Raw genomic sequence first — 6,935 nt, 5'->3', positions numbered from 1 at the left:
GCTCACTCACCTCTCTCCACCGTCACCCCAGGCTGTGCCCTCATTCACTGTCACCTACAATGCTGCAGGAGTGTCTAGGTGTGAGCGTTTCGGAGACCTCCAGACTAGTCTGCCCAAGGCACAGTGCTGAGTGAAACTCCTCTCGTGTGGAATCGAGAATGCATCCTCCGTGCTTCCTACAGGAAGCCCACAGTCTTCATCCTGCCTTTCAGAGCCCTACGCAGCTCGACCCCGTGTGTCCCACACTCTTCGGTATGACACACGCCAGAGTCTCCAGACAAACGGAAGATGTGTGTTTTCCCACCGCTGGCTGAGCCCGTGATGCTTCCTGTAGCTGGAATGGTCTTTGACGATCAATTTCACCTAAATCTAAGTGCCTCCTAAGTGTTTGAAGCTCAGCTCAAGGTCACCTCCCCTGCGACTCAGCAATTCTCTCCTCTCCTCCCTAGTTCAATGCCACTGTGCTCTTGCCCCTTATAGAGGAACATGATGGGCATTATCTTAGTCAGCTCTGGCTGTCGGGACATAAAACCATAGTCTGGTTGCCCCGTGACAACAGAAACTTATCTTCTCGTGGTTTGGGAGGAGCGAAGTCCAAGATCAAGGTTCTTTCTAGCTTGTAGATGGCTACCCTCTTGCTGTGTTCTTGTATGGTCTTTCCTCACTTCAGGCTTTTGGAAAGAGAGACAGAGAGATGGAGACAGGGTGGGGGTGCTCCCTGGTGTCTCTTTGTAGAAGGACACTAGTCCTGTAGGATCAGAGCCCCACCATTATGATTTAATTTAACCTTAATGACTTCCTTAGAGGCCCCATTTCCAAACACAGCCGCACGGGGGGTAGGGCTCCCCATACAAATTTTGCAAGGACACAGACCTTCAGTCCATGACAGGTACCTTGCCTCGGTTGTGTGTGCATCTCACTTCCTCTTCTAAGCCCCAAGGTTTCCAGAGACAGGCCTGTGTCTTGCGTGTTTAATGGTAGGTAATGATTCTATCAGTGTAATAGGTGCTCAGCAAACATGTGCTGGTTGAGCCTGCAAACATGGTCTCCATCACCACCAAATCATTGGCCCAAAAGTCACCTGAATGGCTCTGGGGTTTTTTAATTCAGTGTCTTTGCCCACACGCTGCCCTCTACCTAGATCTTCCCCTTCCCTCCGCCTGCGATGCAGGAATTAGCTCATCCATCACTTTTTTAGAAACTCTGCCTGATTCCACCAAGTAGATCAAGGGTTTCTCCCCAGCCTGGTGACTCTCTACCTTCCTATCTTTACGGCATAGTGATGCCCATTTTGTTCATATGCCTGTGTCCCCAGGTGAGGTTCTTGGGGCAACGACTGGAGCTCCTCGTTTTCACGTACCCAGGACCTGGCATATTGCTTGACAGCCAGTAATAGCACAGTTAAATGTTTGTTGAAAGAAGAAATGAATAAAAACAGGAACATTCGGAAAAGTTTTCCTGATCATTCCTATAAACTTCCTGAAATTGCCTTTTAAAAGCAAAACTACGATAACATCTCGGACAATCCCTTCACATGACCGTTCACAGGATATTCTGATTTCAGATCCCATGTCAATGAAAAAAACGTGATTAGTGTACAGAGAAGGTGAAAGAAGGGAAATTGGAGATCTGTGTTAAGTCCGAAAAGAAAACTCCTCGATGATTGTAGCGTCTTGCCATTCACGAGAAGTATGTTAGAAACCCGTCACAAATAGTCAGTTTCACTTATCCCCGGACCGCACGCAGTTTCCATCCAGGAGAACACAGGTAAATGGATGGCCTGTAACAGGTCTGATAACAGTCACATCAGGTCTGTAACAATTCTGATAACAGTCACAATAAATGGTTCTGCTAAGTATCAGAACATGTTCCCATTCAACGCTCCCTACAATCCTGAAAGGTCAGAATTATTATTATTCCCATTTTATAGTTAGAGAAACTGAGAATCAAAGAAATCAGGTAAGTTGCCCAAGGACATGAAGCTTGTGAATAGTTAGTGTAGTCAGTCATCCAGGGTGCCCAGGATGTGGGACTTTCAGTGCTAAAATCAGAGAGGTCCCCACAAAGCAGGATGAGTTGGCCATCTTATGACTGATACGTATAGGGTTTGACACGGGCATCTGATGTCGGAACTTCAGCTGTTAAACGCTTCTCAATACCTGCTTGGCAAAGTTTCCGGCTACCTTATTTATGAGCTAAGATAAAATTTTCGAAATGGTGAGTTCAAAAGTACTATTAGGCATCATACGGTGTAGGAGTTTATCTTCCAAGATGGGCAGCTCCCTGAGGACAGGAGCTCCCACTTATGTCTCTCCCGTCATCTCACGATCCCAGCATTAGACTTTGCGCACGGTATATGCTCAGGAAGGGCTTCTTCAGTGTGAAGTTCTTCTCCGGTCACCAGGAGTGGCAAAAGGCAGCCCATCCTTAGCTGGTCACTGGGGTCCTTGAGTGCCGTACCCATTTCAGTTCTCCCTCTTCTTCCCTCCCCCTGCACGCACCCAAATGGTTGCCTTTCCCCCCATGATGCGTCCAGGTTTCTCAGCTTGTCCGCCGCACTAGAGAATGTGTGCCCCAGAGCATGTTCGGTGGCTTGCTTTGCCTTTCCTTCCTTAACACTGCCCTGTCATGCTCTTGGAAGTCGTAGGTCCCCTGTTTGCCTTCCTGGGATTCCTGTCCTGGGGAATTACTTACTTGGTACACCCATGCTGGGAGTCAGACATCCAACTGAAATTGCCAATAAGCCTGCAGTCTGTTGCACTGTCTTTGCATTTCCCCTAATTTAGGACTTTGTGAAGGATCAATCGATGTGGCAGAGATCCCCGGTTGTCACCCAGTATCCATTTTCCTTTCTCCCCTGGGAATAAAACATTCACCACGGTGCGTGGCTGCCCTCATCAAGGCCAGTCTCTCTTGCATGGCCATGTGACTAAGTCCTGGCCACTGGGGTGTGAGTGGCAGTGTCCCATAATATCTCCCAAGACCTTTGCTGATGAGAGCTGGTATTCTCCATCATTTTCTCTCTCCTGGAACATCAATTCCACCTTAGATTATGAGGGCGGAGACCACACTATGAGGATGGCAAGGTGGTGATCTAGAAGTTTCCTGGGCGCCTGATCCCATGGGGCCCTGTGTTGGCCCTTGATCTGCCTACCCAGATTTCTATATTAAAAATAAACAAGTTTCTATCTTATTGAAGCCACTGCTATTATTTTGCTTTTTGTTTAGTTACAGTTTTAACCCCAAGTAAAATAGTTGCAATGATTCAAGTCGCTGCCTGACATGAAGGATGTGTCACCTTATGCTCAATTACACCTGCAAAACAGAGCCACCACTCAGCTTTGGTGTTCACGCCGTGGAGATGGAAAAACAAAAGCCCTCAGGGGGCCATGGGATCGTCTGCGTACCCCTCGCTGTCCTGTGGTTCCTGTTGCTCTGTGTTGGAATGGCCATGCCCAGGGTTTTATTCTGGCTTCAGCCGACTCTGCCAAATTTCTGAGGAGCGACTTCTCTCTCTGTGCACCTGTGTGCCCTCCGTTGCACTTCTGGTCTACATCACAGCCAAAGAAAAGATTTTTGTAGGTCCTGATTCTCGATGTTTTTAAATGAAGAAACTTCCAGAATAAATATAACATGAAAAGAGCTCCCCAAGGTGCTACGGTTAAAAAACAAAACAAAACAAAACAAAAAACTGCACAGCTGCCCCCCTCCCCCAACCGATAATGGGCTAGAGGCTTCCATGCCAAGTCCGCCCGAGTGACCAGAGCTCTCGACGATGGCCTGGCCTAAGGTAGCATAGGGTACTCAGCAAAGTTAGCTGACTCTGAGTCATGGCTTGGAGCCCAAGTATGAGGTCCTCTCTCATTTCAGCTCTCTTGGGCACATGCTGTCTCTTACCCTTTATAATATAAAGCTTATATTAGCTTTAACCAGCAGTTTGTTATGTAAAATGTTCCACATGACAGCTCAGCTTTGCCCTAATTCCCCCATTTCCTGCAACCTCTCAAAGATCTTTCTTAATGTCCTTGCTCTGTAATCCATTAATTTCTATTTTATGAGTAGAGACTTCCCTTGATATTTCTTGGCTACTACCCGTTTTTTTCTTCTTCTCAGTCTTTTTTCCCCCTCCTCTTGACATCCTTTCTCATCAGGCGCTTCTCCACATTGGATACAAATCTCCCCTCTTTTAGGTCAGGCCTATTGCCCAATATTTCATCCTGCATACAAAGAGAAAATAAACGGTCAAGACAGTCTTCTCAGAAACAAAAGCATAAAAGGTTTTCTTTGTGCAGTTCAGGGGTAAGACCTATCTCAAAATGCCCATTTCACCCTCTTGGATCTTTCCTTTCCTTTTCTTCTCTGAGCTCCGTTACCTCTGTGCTCCTCTCTTCCAGCACTGACGACACATATCTAATATAATAAGGCACTCGCTTCCCCTCCACTGCCACGCTATGAGATCCCTGAAACCAGGGATCATATCTTTTACTTTTTTTGCATGGGGCCAAACAGCCACATGCACATAGAAGGTTCTGCACAAATGTTAAAAGATTGGATGCTGTAAATCCCTCAGCTGTCTTTGTTTTAAATCATTTTCCGATCACACATTAAGGAGTTGCTGGATATCCTCAAAATTACCTGATGAATGGGGCTTCATCAAAAGTTAACAGTTCTGCTTTTTGAAAGGTACTGTTAAGAACGTGAAGGAATAAGCCGCAGACCAACAGAATGTAAAGGTCTTGTATCTGAATATTTAAATAATTTCAAAAATCAGTAATAGCCAAGTAACCCAATAAATAAGTGGCAGAATATTTGAATACGTTAAGAAGATATATGGAGAGAAAATAAGCACATGAAAAGGGGCTCTTCCTCATTAACATTGGGGAAGTGCTCATTAAAACCATAATGAGATACCATTCTCTATTAAAGTGGCTGAAACTGGGGCGCCTGGGTGGCTCAGTCGGTTGAGCGTCCGACTTCGGCTCAGGTCACGATCTCGCGGTCCACGAGTTCGAGCCCCGCCCCGGGCTCTGGGCTGATGGCTCAGAGCCTGGAACCTGCTTCCGATTCTGTGTTTCCCTCTCTCTCTGCCCCTCCCCCATTCATGCTGTGTCTCTCTCTCCGTCTCAAAAATAAATAAACGTTAAAAAAAAAATTAAAAAAAAATAATAAAGTGGCTGAAACTAAAAAGATTGATCATTCCAAGTGTTGATGATAAGAAGGAACCAGAATATACACATTGCTGGTGGCCGTGTAAAATGGCACAACCACTTAGGAAAATAGTTTGAAGGTTTCTTAAAAAGTTAAACATGCACCCACCATAGCCCCAGCCATTCAATCCTCAGTATTTACCCAAAGACACACAAAGACCTATGAATGAATCTTCAGGGCAGCTTGCTTTGCAGTAGACCAACACCGGAAACAGCTCAGATGTTGGTTAACAGATCAATGGACAAAAAAACTGTGGTATGCCCACGCAGGGAATACAACTCAGCGATAAAAAGGAACGGATGTTTGATACAGAGTACAACATGGACAAATCGTAACACAATTTTGCAGGGTGAAAGAAGCCAGACAAAAAGTGTGTACTCTATGATTCAATTTATGTAAAATCCTAGGAGATACAAACTATATAGCCACAGAAAACACATGAGTGATTGTTTAGGACTGGGGCAAGAGGGTCAGGGAGGGGCTGCAATGAAGCAAGAGGAAACTTTGAAGGGATGACTGGACATGCTCACGATCTTGATGGTTTTATAGGTGTACGTATTTGTCCAAACGTATCCAACGGATACTTTAAATATGTGCAGTTTCTCACCGCAAAAAAGAATGGTAACTATGTGACAGGACGGAGGTGGTAGCTGAGAGGACGGTGGTCATCATTTTGCAGTGTATAAATGTATCAAATCAATACGCTGTACACTTTAAACTTACCCAATGTTACGTGTCAATTATTTCCACCATAAAGCCGGAAATAAAGAAGTGCGGTTTATTATATTGTTTATACACAGTTGTGTATGATAATTATTGTCTGTGTATTTGTGTATTGCTTGTTGTTTATTGCGTATTTATACCTCAAAAAGCCAGATAGGCAGAGATAGATGAAAGATAGATAGATAGGCAAATAGACAGATGCCTTTGATTACTACCCACCGTTCTTTCAATCGCTTTTGTTTTCCTCAAAAACTAGTCTATCCACTTCTTTCCATATAAAATAAAGGTACCACTCACAGAGCTTGAGTCAAGGGACAGATGTGGCCTTTTGTGAAACTGGATGAAAGTTTTCTTGACTTTGCTATTAAAAAGAGTATGTCTGGGAAGATGTGAGACTGTCGTATTACTGACACCTATTTCTTACTTTTTTCCTCGAGTACCTTGTCGTCAGCCTCAGTTAGGAGTGGTGAAGTGGGAGGAACTTACAGCCCTGGCTCATTTTGAGACTCTAGGCATTAGTACTAAATGCATGAATGATTCTGCTAAACAGGGCTGGCTCTGAAGTCCCAGCCTGGGCCAACGGAAACTACCCAGAGGAAGGAGAGTTCCCTCTATGACTTGTTGGCCCCCCCCTTTTCAGTGCCAGGACACAGAGATGAATTTGCCCCAGCTCACCCCTTTCGTGCCGGGGGTGGCTGCGGGGGTCAGCCCTTCACTCTGGGCTGAGTCCTGCCAGAGAGGCATGAACAAGTGCACAGGGAGCCCAGGACAGCAGTGGTGGTTTCCCCCTCAGATGTCAGTGAAGACAGCTTCTGCAGCGAGCACTGAGGGTGAGTAGAGCTGACCCAGGAGAGGGGCATGTGCATTTCAGCTAGAGCAAACAGCATGGAGATAGCAAACAGTGCAGTGATGAACCCCGGTGAGCAGTTGGTGGGGGGGTGGCTATAAAGAGAATGGATGGACTATGGAGATCGGCTCTGGGCTAATGAGGGGAGGTCCCTCAG

Source organism: Panthera pardus, unplaced genomic scaffold, assembly GCF_024362965.1.
Source record: "Panthera pardus isolate Hobbes unplaced genomic scaffold, ASM2436296v1 HiC_scaffold_22, whole genome shotgun sequence".
Taxonomy (NCBI): Eukaryota; Metazoa; Chordata; class Mammalia; order Carnivora; family Felidae; genus Panthera; species Panthera pardus.
This window is presented reverse-complemented; position numbering follows the sequence as displayed.